At 43.3% G+C, this 11691-nt stretch overlaps 1 long non-coding RNA gene across 1 annotated transcript; it reads left to right on the top strand.

Moving 5' to 3' along the window:
• Window positions 1–519: 519 nt before the first annotated feature.
• On the top strand, window positions 520–3006 carry LOC142873337 (uncharacterized). The gene is made up of 2 exons (XR_012921380.1): window positions 520–1160; window positions 1276–3006. It is a non-coding gene; the product is annotated as an uncharacterized LOC142873337 (long non-coding RNA).
• Window positions 3007–11691: the final 8685 nt, after the last annotated feature.

Raw genomic sequence — 11691 nt, forward strand, 5'->3', positions numbered from 1 at the left:
TTGAACTAGTAGGTATTTCACTGACTTAGGGACGCTGTGGGAAAATTACTGTGACACTCACGCTCTCAGACGCTAATTTGGGAACCCCTGCCACATTGGTCACTTGGGACAGAGGCATAGGACCCAAATGAGACCAATCCGAGCCATCCCCAGCACTTTGGCAGGAGACATAGGGGAGATGTATCCCCCTTTCTCTGGGGCTGCTGGCTTTGGGAACGACGTCCATCTCTGGTGTCCGTCTCTTCCACTGTGTGCGAGGGTCTCCTAGGAAGGACACCACCTGGAGAAAAGCTGACCTGAGGGGGACAGCAAGAAAGAGCACCTAGAACCAGCCCTGCCTGAAGCAGAGCCACCACGGGGCTTTGCAGCTATAGGAGCCAGTACACTCCTAGACCCTCAGCACTTGCAGCTGCGAGCAACAGAACTGAAGCGAAACTGGCCCCTCCGAACAGCAGGGTGTCGGAGAGCACTGGGCATTGCAGAGGCTCTCTAGGAGAAAGAAAAACAGGTCCACACACAACCTGTATCCAAAACAACACACCCAGGAACAACACCCCAAATCACACTGCAGATTGGTAAGGGGGAAGCACCGCTGGGCACAGACACCTCTAACTGCAGCACCAATGTCACCAGTGTCACCAGTGCTGGAAACACTGCCAGAGCCTCTTCTACCGTTGGCTCTGGAAACAGGATGTCGCTGCTGCCATTATCCCCAGAATAGATTCTGGACGGAGCTCGCGATTTCAGGTCCATGCGGCTGCATCTGTTTGGCAGTCTCTGCTAGAGAGAGGCTGGGGTGGCGTCCCACGGCCACCGCCAGGGCAAGCGCTGCACCCCAGCCGGAGCCGCAAGGCAGGGAGCCCCCAAATGGAGGAAAAGTGATTAATGGGTTAAGAGAATAACAAATGTGCCCTACAGACAAACCCTTTGTCTAACATCTATACACACACACACACACACACACACACAAGTTGAATAAACAAAACAAAGTAACAGAAAATAATGTTCATGAACTGCTCTTATCCCCCCTACACACAAAAATACTGTTTTCAACAGGGGATCAAGACACGCCAGTTACTGCTCCAAGCTCCAAACCGGCTTCCAGTTCCAGCCCGAAGCAGATCACCCGTCTTCACTCTGACTTCTGAGAGACTGAGAAAGTGAGTTTGTGGTTCCAGTGCTGGGTGGCAAAATGTTCACTAGTCAATCTTAGTTTCTCTCCTTCGCTTCTCTCCTCTTCTTTCTCTCCTCTTCTTTCTCTCTCTCTTTCTTTAGAAAATCAGGGAGCTCTGTCTTTCTGTCCAGGAGAGGAAAGCAGGATGCAAGAGGATCTGGACAAACACGAACACCCCTGCCAGCCTGCCTGCCCCCATCTCATCCGTCCTCCTTTCTGTGTCTGGGAGATGAGGGACCGGAATTCTCAAGTCCCCTGTGTGTCCTTCCCCCTGTGGCTGCCTGGTGCCCTGAGGTGGAAGGAGTGTGCTACGGCATTGTCTGGGTTAAGGCTTGTTCCATGGGTGAAGCCCAGTGACACCAAGGACAGGCGCTTGGTGGTGATGACCTACATGGGCGGTGAGCAAAGCCAGTTTCGTGTTAGGGAATCTGTCTCGGGCCTCATTTGCAGAAGGTGTTGTCACAGGGTGTCAGATCCTGAGTTGCCAGTTGTTCCCTCTCAGGACACTGGAGACATCATTCAAGTAACAGAAATGCTGGACAAATGTCCCATCAGCTCTCTGCGTGCCCCGGCCTCCTTGCAGTTGGATGGGGTCGTATGATTAGTTCTGAGGCTCTGTTGGAAAATGAACTAAGCAATTTCAACTCACATTCCGTAGCCCATGAGTGAGTTTCTGGTTTCTCCTCCAACCATAGCAAATAACTTTGATTATTTGTAGATGTTATAGAGTTGACCTTTGAATAACGCAAGGGTTAGGGCCACTGGCCCCCCAAATGATAAAAAAATCTGCATGTAACTTTTTTTTTTTGAGACAGGGTCTTGCTCTGTTGCTCTGGGTAGAGTTCTGTGGCGTCAGCCTAGCTTATAGTAACCTCAAAACTCCTGGGCTCAAGCGATCTTCCTGCCTCAGCCTCCCAAGTAGCTGGGACTACAGGCATGTGCCACCATGCCTGACTGATTTTTCTATTTTTAGTAGAGACAAGGTCTGGCTCCTGCTCAGGCTGGTTTCAAACTCTTGGCCTCAAGTGATTTTCCTGCCTTGGCCTCCTGGAGTGCTAGGATTACAGGTGTGAGCCACCATGCCCGTAGCCCACATATAATTTTTGACTCCCCCAAATCCTAACTGCCTGCTGTTGACCAGATCCTTACTGATAACATAAACAGTTGATTAAGACATATTTTGTATACTATATGTATTGTGTACTATGTTCTTACCATACAGTAAGCTAGAGAAAAGAAAAAGTTATTAAGAAAATCATAAGAAAGAAGAAAATGTATTTATTATTCACTCAGTGGAAGTGGATAATCATAAGGTCTTCATTCTCATCTTCATGCTGAGTAAGCTGAGGATGAGGAGGAAAAGGAGCGTTTGCTGTCTCAGGGGTGGCAGAGGCGGAAGAAAGCCTATGTAGAAGTGGAGCCATGCAGTTCAAACCCGACATTGTTGAAGGGTCAACTGTAATTGTATATATGGAAAATCCAAAAGAATCTATAGGTAAGCTATTAGAATTAATAATAATGAATTTAGTAGGGTCCCTGGATACAAGCTCAATACCTAGACCTCAATTGTATTTCTTCACACTAAGAAACAAACCGTAGTGAAATAAATAATTTATGATGACACTGGAGCACATCAAACACCTAAGAACATATCCAGCAAGGAATTTTCAAGCCAATGAAACTACAAAGCACTGCTGAAATAAATGAAAGATCTAAGTAAATGGAGAGATACTATGAATTGAAAAATTCAATATTGTTAAGAGTTCAATTCTTTCCAAACTGATCTGTAGATTCAATAAAATCCTAGCAGATATTTTTATTGAAATTGACAAGCTGATTTGAAAATTTATATGGAAATGAAAGGGACCTAGAATAACAAAGACAGTCTTCAATCTGAACAAGTTGAAATACTTATGCTGCCAGCTGTCGAGATTTATTATAAATCCACAGTAATTAAAAGCTTGGTATTGTAAATAGATCAGTGGAACAGAATGGAGACTCCAGGAACAAACTGTGCATGTTCTGTTGGTCTGTTTGTCTAACCTTGGGTAGGTACCATCAGCTCATTTACAATAACAGCAGTGCAGTGGGAGAAGGATGGTCTTGTCATAAATGATGATGATCAATTGGGTATCCATATGGGAAAACAGTGATTCTTAATCCCTTCCTCACACCATACATAAAAATCAATTCCTGATAAATTACAGATTTAAGTGTTAAAAGTAAAACAATAAATCTTGCAGGAAAAAATCATAGGAGGTTGTGTTCATAACCTTAGAATATGAAAATATTATGTACAACATTAAAGGTACTGATAATAAAAGAAAAATTTATAACTTGGACTTTACTAACATTAAGAAATCCTGTACATTAAAATATACCAAGCCAGGCTTGTTGGTGAGTATCTGCAGTCCCGGCTACTGCTGGGAGGCTGAGATGAGAGGGTCACTTGAACCCAGGAGTTCGAGATTCAGTGAGCTATGATGGCACCACTGCATTCTAGCCAGGATGAAAGAGTGAGACTCTGTCTCATTAAAAAAAAAAAAAAAATATATATATATATATATATATATATATATATATATATGTATATACACACCAGTAAGAAGCAACCCAAGTGTCAATCAATGGATGAATGGATAAACTGTGGTCTATACATATGACATTAATCAGCCTTGAAAAGGAAGGAAATTCTAACACATACTACAACATGGATGAACTTGAAGGCATTATTCAAAGAGAAATATGCCTGTCACAAAAGGACAAACACCGTCTGATTCCACTCATATGAAGTACTTAGAGTGGTCAAATTTGTAGAGACAGAAAGTGGAATGGTGGTTGTGGGGGCTACAGGGAGGGGAATGGGGAGTTATGGTTTCATAGGTACAGAGTTTCAGTTTTGCAAGATGAAAAGTTCTGTGGATGGATGATGGTGATGGTTGCACAACAGTGTGACGTACTTAATGCCACTGAACTGTGCACGTAGTCATGGTTTACACGGTAACTTCTATGTTATGTATATTGTACCACAAATTTAAAAATATATATTCCAGGAAGAGGGTTTATACCAGTAAGAGAGTGCCGGTTTGAGCACCACTTGTCCTCAAAGTTGTTAGTGCTTCAAGCTACAACCTGAGAGAAAATATTTGTGATAAATATATCTGACAAAAGACTTATATAGAGAAAAATATAAAGAACTATAATCAATAAGAAAAATATCAACAAAATGGGCAAAAGGCTTGGAGAGTCACTTCACAAGAAAGGATATTCAAGTGGCTACTCAATAGCATTTGTCATGAAAGAAATAGACATTAAAATCACAGTCACAAAGGTATCACTACACGCTCAGCAAAATGGCTAAGATTTTTTAAAGTGACAATACCAACAAATGGTGAGGATGTGGAGCAACTGGAATGCTCTCTAATCCATCACTGGTGGGAATGAAAATTGATGCAATCGCTTTAGAAAACTGTTAAGATGTACTTATTAGGGCAATGTATACCCTACAGCCTAGCAATGCCATTCCTGGGTGTATATCCAAGAAAAGTAAGTGTATAGACCTACAAAATGTACATTACCAAGGATGGATCTATACGACAGCTTTATTTACAGTAGCCCCAAGCATGTCCATCATGATTAGAATGGATAAATACATTGTGGTATATTCATATAATGGAATAGTCACTGCAGCAAAAAATAATGAACTAAAGCTACACCGTACAACTGCATGGGTGAGTCTCACATATATACCTTTGGGTGCAAAAAAATACATACTGTACAATTTCATTTATATTAATTCCAAGCACAGGCAAAACTAATTAATGGTGACAGAAATTGGAAGGGTGGATGTGGCAGGGAGAATGACAGCCCCCAAATGTCCCATCTCAATCCCCAGAAACTATGAATATGTTATGTTACCTGGCAAAGGAACTTCGCAGATGTAATGAAAATTACTGATCAGTTGACATTAGAAGAGATTCTATGGGCCAGGCACGGTGACTCACGCCTGTAATCCTAGCACCCTAGGAGGCCAAGGCGGGAGGATCCCTTGAGTTCAGGAATTCGAGACCAGACTGAGCAAAAGTGAGACATCATCTCTACTAAAAGTAGAAAAAATTAGCCAGACGTGGTGGTGCACGCTGGTAGTCCCAGCTACTCGGGAGGCTGAGGCAGGAGGATCACTTGAGCCCACGAGTTAGAGGTTGCGGTGAGCTAGGCTGACGCCATGGCACTCTAGCCCGAGCGACAGAGTGAGACTCTGTCTTAAAAAGAGAAAAAGAAGAGAGTTCCTGTGGATGGGCCTAATCTGATCACATGGGCCCTTTGGAGCAGAAGACTTTCCCTGGCATGAAGTAGAAGAGATGCAGCAGAAGAGGAAGTTAAGAGATTCAAAGTGTGAGACGCCATCACTCTAGAAAGCAGGAGAAGAACATGAATTCTGCCAATGACCTGGATGAGCCTGGAGGCACTTTCTCCCCCAGAGCATCTGGACAGGTGCTCAGGCCAGCCGGCACCCTGACCTTGGCCTGGTCAGGGGCCAAGACAAGCTTGAGAGCCCAGCGGAGCCCTACCTGGGCTTCTCACCTACAGAACTGTGAGATAATCAGTGGGTGTTTTAGGCCACTGAGTTTGGGGTAGATTGTCATGGCATCCACAGAAAATAAACACAGTCAGTCTGGACTGGGAGGGAAAATACGGGAGACTTCTGGGGTGCTAGAAATATTCCATGTCTTCTTCTTTTTTTTTTTTTTTTTTTTTTTTGAGACAGAGTCTTGCTTTGTTGCCCAGGCTAGAGTGAGTGCCGTGGCGTCAGCCTAGCTCACAGCAACCTCAGACTCCTGGGCTCAAGCGATCCTCCTGCCTCAGCCTCCCGAGTAGCTGGGACTACAGGCATGCGCCACCATGCCCGGCTAATTTTTTGTATATATTTTTAGTTGGCCAATTAATTTCTTTCCATTTATAGTAGAGACGGGGTCTCGCTCTTGCTCAGGCTGGTTTCGAACTCCTGAACTCGAGCAATCCGCCCGCCTCGGCCTCCCAGAGAGCTAGGACTACAGGCGTGAGCCACCACGCCCGGCCTCCATGTCTTCTTGATCAGGTGGTAGTTATATGCTGGGTAAGTATATAAAAACTAATCCATTAAGCTGTGCACTTATTTTTGTAAAACCAAATTAAAAACAGAAAATAAGTAAGCAATCCATTATCCTTATGTTGTTCCGTTGTAGTTTTATTGCAATATGGTTACAGAATGGAGCCTGTATGATTTCTTTCTCTTTTTCAAAAATCTCAGTGAGATTTTCTCTGTAGATTAGTGCTTGGTATATTATTACAAATGTTCCCCAATCATTTGAAAACAGTCCATCTGATGTGGAAAGTGTCGGGCGCTGGGACGCGGCTGCTTGCCCCATCGCTCTGCATCTTTGCAGACCAGCGCTGCGTGGCCAGTTGGAGGGCACGCTGCTCAGGCCAGCCCAGCAGAGAGCCCCCCGGGGCCCCACGTGGAAGAATGCCCCCGGCCTGTGTGCCGCTGCCTGTTTCCGGCCTGCGCTGCTTGCGTGATCCTGATTGGGTAATTTCTGAATCCCACTGTTGCTGATTGGATGTTAAAGCTTGTTGCTGATTGGATGTTAAAGCTTGTTGCTGATTGGGTATTAAAGCTTATAGTTGATTGGATGCTTTTTGAGCCCTACCAAAGGTATAAAAGCAAGAAGAGAACAAGGAAGGGGGGGGGCAGAAGATTGGAAGACACGAACACAGCCGTGATACTAGGTGTGCTGAGCCTGCTGTGGAAGAATAAAGACTGTTCTCTGGCTCTTCGTGTGCCGCTTGGTTCTTTCCCCGGTCAAGATCTGTAACACTAGCTGTACACTTGCCGCAACACATTCACTGTTTGTTAGGAACAAATCTACAGGTGTAAATTAAGTTTTTAAATTGCATTATATAGGAGGAAACATTTACTTTGCTTTTTCTATTTCCATATGGAGGAACTTGCATGAGAGGAATGCTCCCAGCCTCTCCCCAGGGAGGAGGAAGACTTTATCTGTAATTTTTGGAGGAGTGAGGCCATGCACAGCTCAGCCTTTCTCAACTTCTTAAAGGATCTACCTGCCTGTGAGAGAGCCTGTTGTCTTGTTCTGCTCCTCTGAGCTGTGGGTGTCAGATAGACGGCCCCATGGGAGGCCTGCAGCCGTCCAGAACGCCTGCTCCTGGGAAGGAACCCTGCCCGAGGCGGGGTGAAACAGTCACAAGCCCACGTGGCTCACAGGGAAGAAACCTCATTCCCCAAAAGCTTCATCGGTAATTAAGGCACTATTTTTATCTCCATCTGCCTAATTCTTGCGTCTATTCCTGGGTTGTTGCATGGGGCCAGAAACTTTGAAAAGTGTACAAAGAGTGCAGTTTAAACAGCAAAATAATACTCAGAGACTGTGTTGCTGGAGCCTAAATTCAGGCCTTTGGCTTTGGGTTACACAGGTTATGTGGGGTTATGAACTTGGCGCTCACGGAGCTGGGTAGCCTTGTTCTTGTGACTGGCTGCTTTAAATAGAGCCAGGATGTTTTGTTTGTTTTTTTACTGGAATAGCTCTTAGTTGATGCCAGCCTTAGTAAACAGGAAACAGGTGCAGCTGAGGCAATGAATCAATTATAGGAAAGCAAAACTCTGTTTAAAGGTCTTTTAGGTATTGATACATAGGTGTAGGGAATAAGAAAATAATTTTTCCCTCCTTTTACAGTTTCTTAGCCAGGGCTGCACTCAGCACCTTGAAACTGCAACGTTAGCTGTTTTCCATACTTGCTTAGGGAACTAGTGTGTACCAGGACTGTCTTTAAATTATTAATGCCGCTCAACCAAGGAGGTGAAAGATCTGTATACTGAAAATGACAAAATGGTGCTGAAAGAAGTTAAAGAAGACATAAATAAATGGAAAGACATTGTGTGTTCATGGATTGGAAGACTTAATATTGTTTAGTTGTTTATACTACTCACAGAGATCTACAGATTCATTGTAATCCCTATCAAAATCCCATCAACGTTTTTTGCAAGAATAGAAAAATCCATCCTAAAACTCATATGGAATCTCACGGGACCCTGAATAGCCAAAACAATGTTGAAAAATAACAAAATTGGAGGATTCACAGTATTTCCTGATTTTACAGTTTAAGCCGGGGCAGGGCATAGTGGCTCATGCCTGTAATCCTACCACTCCAGAAGGCCTGAGAGGGTGGATCCCTTGTGCTCAGGAGTTCGAGACCAGCCTGAGCAAGAGTGAGACCCATCTCTACTAAAAACAGAAAATTAGTTGGGCATTGTGGTGCGTGCCTGTAGTCCAAGATACTCAGGAGGCTGAGGCAGGAGGATCCCTTGAGCCCAGGAGTTTGAGGTTGCTGTGAGCTATGATGATGCCATGGCACTCTACTCAGGGCAATGGAGTAAAACTCTGTCTCAAAAATAAACAAGTGGGAAGAAAAAAAATTCATAACAAAGCTGTAGTAAAACAGTGTGGAACTGCCATAATGACAGATGTACCAGCCAATGGAATCCAATAGAGAGCTCAGAAACAAACATCTGCATATTCTGCCAAATGCTCTTTGACAAGGGTCACAAAATCACTCAATGGGGAAAGGGCCATCTTTGCACCAAATGGTGTTGGGAAAACTGGATATTTTCATGCAAAAGAATATGATGTGTCCTTATCCAACACCACATACAAAAATTAACTCAAAGTGGATCAAAGACCTAAAGTAAGAGCTCAAACTATAAAACTCTTAGCAAGAAAACATAGAGTCAAAACTTCACAACATTGCATTTAGCAATGATTTCATGGATATGACACCAAAGGCACCGACAGCAAAAGAAAAAATAAATAAAAACTTTGTGCGTCAAAGGATACTATCAGCAGAGTGAAAAGGCAGCCCAGGGAATGAGAGAAAATATTTGTAAATCATATTTATGATAAGGAGTTAATATCTAGAACATAGGGAGAACTCCTAAAACTCCACAACAACAACAAAAAAACGACCAGTCATGGTGACTCATGCCTGTAATCCTGGCCCTTTCAGGGGCTAAGGTGGGAGGATCGCTTGAGGCCAGGAGTTTGAGGTTATAGCGAGCGATGATTGTGCCACTGCACTATAGCCTGGATGACAGAGCAAGACCCTGGCAATAAAAAAAAAAAACAAAACAAAAAACCCTTACTCAACTAAAAAATGGGCAAAGGATTTAAATAGACATTTTTCTAAAGAAGATATATAAATAGCCAATAGCACATGAAAAGATGATCAACATCACCAATCATTATGGAAATGCAAATCAAAACCACAATGAGATACCACCTGACACCCATTAGGATGGCTACTATAAAAATTAAAACAGAGAAGAAAAAAAAAAAACCAAACAAGCACTGGCATGGGTGCAGAGGATTCAGAACCCTTGTGCACTGTTGGTAGGAATGCAAAATGGTGCAGCTGCTGTGAAAATCAGTATGGCAGTTTTTCAAAAAAGTAAAAATAGAATTACCATTTGATCCAACAATTCAACTTTGGGTATATGCACAAAAGAAAGCAAGGACTCCAACAGATATTTTCACACCAATATTCCCAGCAGCATTATTCACACTAGCCAAAAGGTAGAAACAACCCAAATGTCCAACGAGGAATGAGTGGATAAACAAAATGTGGTAAATGTGGTGTACACACGCAATAGAATATTATTCAGCCTTAAAAAGGAACGAAATTCTGATAAAACACGGACGGATCTTGAAGGCAGTAAGCCAGATGAAGTAGACACAAAAGGACAAATACTGTGTGATTCCACTTATATGAGGGACTTAGAGTAGTCAAATACATAGAGCTACAAAGTAGACCAGGTACTGGGGGAGGGAAGAATGAGGAGTTACTGTTTATTGGATACAGAGTTTCTGTTTGGATGATGAAGAAGTTATGGGGGTAGATAGTAGAAATGGTGATAACAATGTGAATGTGTTAATACTGCATGCCACTGACTACACTTACAAGTGGTTAAAATGGTACATTTTATGTTATGTATAATTTATCACAAGTTAAAAGAGAGAGAGAGAGAGAGAGAGAGAGAATGAATGACATTTACCCTGCTTAAAAGAAATTATTAGTGCCAGGCATGAGTAGGCTGTGTTCATTCAGCTGCCCCAAATTCGGTTCCTCTTTTCTAAATACATTGTTTTAATCCACCTTCAGGACCTGGAGAAGGTACCATTTAAGGACTAATCCTGAATCCCTTGGATTTGTCTGTAGGTTCCAAGGCACGCATCGCTGCATTATGCCGGGGTTATCATGGAAGCTTTCTCGTGGTTTTAGAATTCAGACAGTCAAACAGCGGCTTCACTCAGAGAAGGGTGGTAGATTTTATTCGCAATAATTTGTTTTTAAAGGAGGAGGCAGAGAAGTTTGCTGAGGTGCTGCAGGCCACGGCTAAAAGCAGGACCCTGCCCACTGGATGCAGACGAAACTCACAGGGCTGGGGGCAGGTGGTGCAGTTGACCTCACAAGGAACCCAGCAGGGCAGCAGCCACCTGCGGGGAAGCCTCAGCTGGGAAGCTGGCCGGGGCTCCCGTAGGGTGCACCTGGACCCTGCCTCCGGGGATACTGTCGAACTCGGGGTGACCACCACGGGTGTCGCACCCCATGACCGAGCTCCACAAGAACCGCTAAAGCAGCCCTCATCCGCGCCGGGAGAAGCTTATACTTCCTGCGACGTGCCCTCTTCTGACAAGGCACAGCAGCGTGAATATACTTAATGCCACTGAATTGTACATTAAAAACGGTTAAAAAGGTAAATTTTTATGTTAAGTGCATTTTACCACAATAAAAAAAATCGTGGCGCCAGCTGGCAAAATAAGAAATATCGAGCGACAGTCTAGCCCCAGGATCACAGCAGGGCACTGCAGAGCGGACTTGGAGCTGCGATGCAGTGAACTGATAACCGGCGCAGGGACGAAATGTTAACGGTTGTTAACAAGGACAAAAGGCGTACAGGAATTCTTTGTACTATTCTGGAACTCCTCTGTATGTTTGAAATTATTCTCAAAATTTAAAACTTAAGTGAAAGAACCACTTTAGCTGAAACTGGAGAAAATAAGACATTGGGAATAACAATTATTTTACTTTAAAAACATCATTGGGCTCTGTAAGAGAACTTGATTTTGGACTTTGATTCTTTTGGACTCTGAAAGATAATTGATTTCTTTGAACTCTTAACTCATGAAGACAACACAATTTGATTTCAGATGAATTCCTTTAAGTTTTAATTTGCAAGGAGATTGAAGTTTAGACTTTACTGTTTCTCCCTGAGGAATTCACACTGGAAGGGAGTTTGTATGCAATATGGGGTTTCTTACTGTTAGCACTTCACTATGGAATATCTTTGTGCTAAATCTTGATCTCACTGCCAAACCTCTGTAGAGCTATATTAAACATGACTTGACGTCATTTGGGATGGGGAATAGGAAAAGTGATAAAATTTTAACCCTGATTAGAGCAAG

This window comes from Microcebus murinus, chromosome 10, assembly GCF_040939455.1.
Source record: "Microcebus murinus isolate Inina chromosome 10, M.murinus_Inina_mat1.0, whole genome shotgun sequence".
In the NCBI taxonomy this organism is placed as follows: domain Eukaryota; kingdom Metazoa; phylum Chordata; class Mammalia; order Primates; family Cheirogaleidae; genus Microcebus; species Microcebus murinus.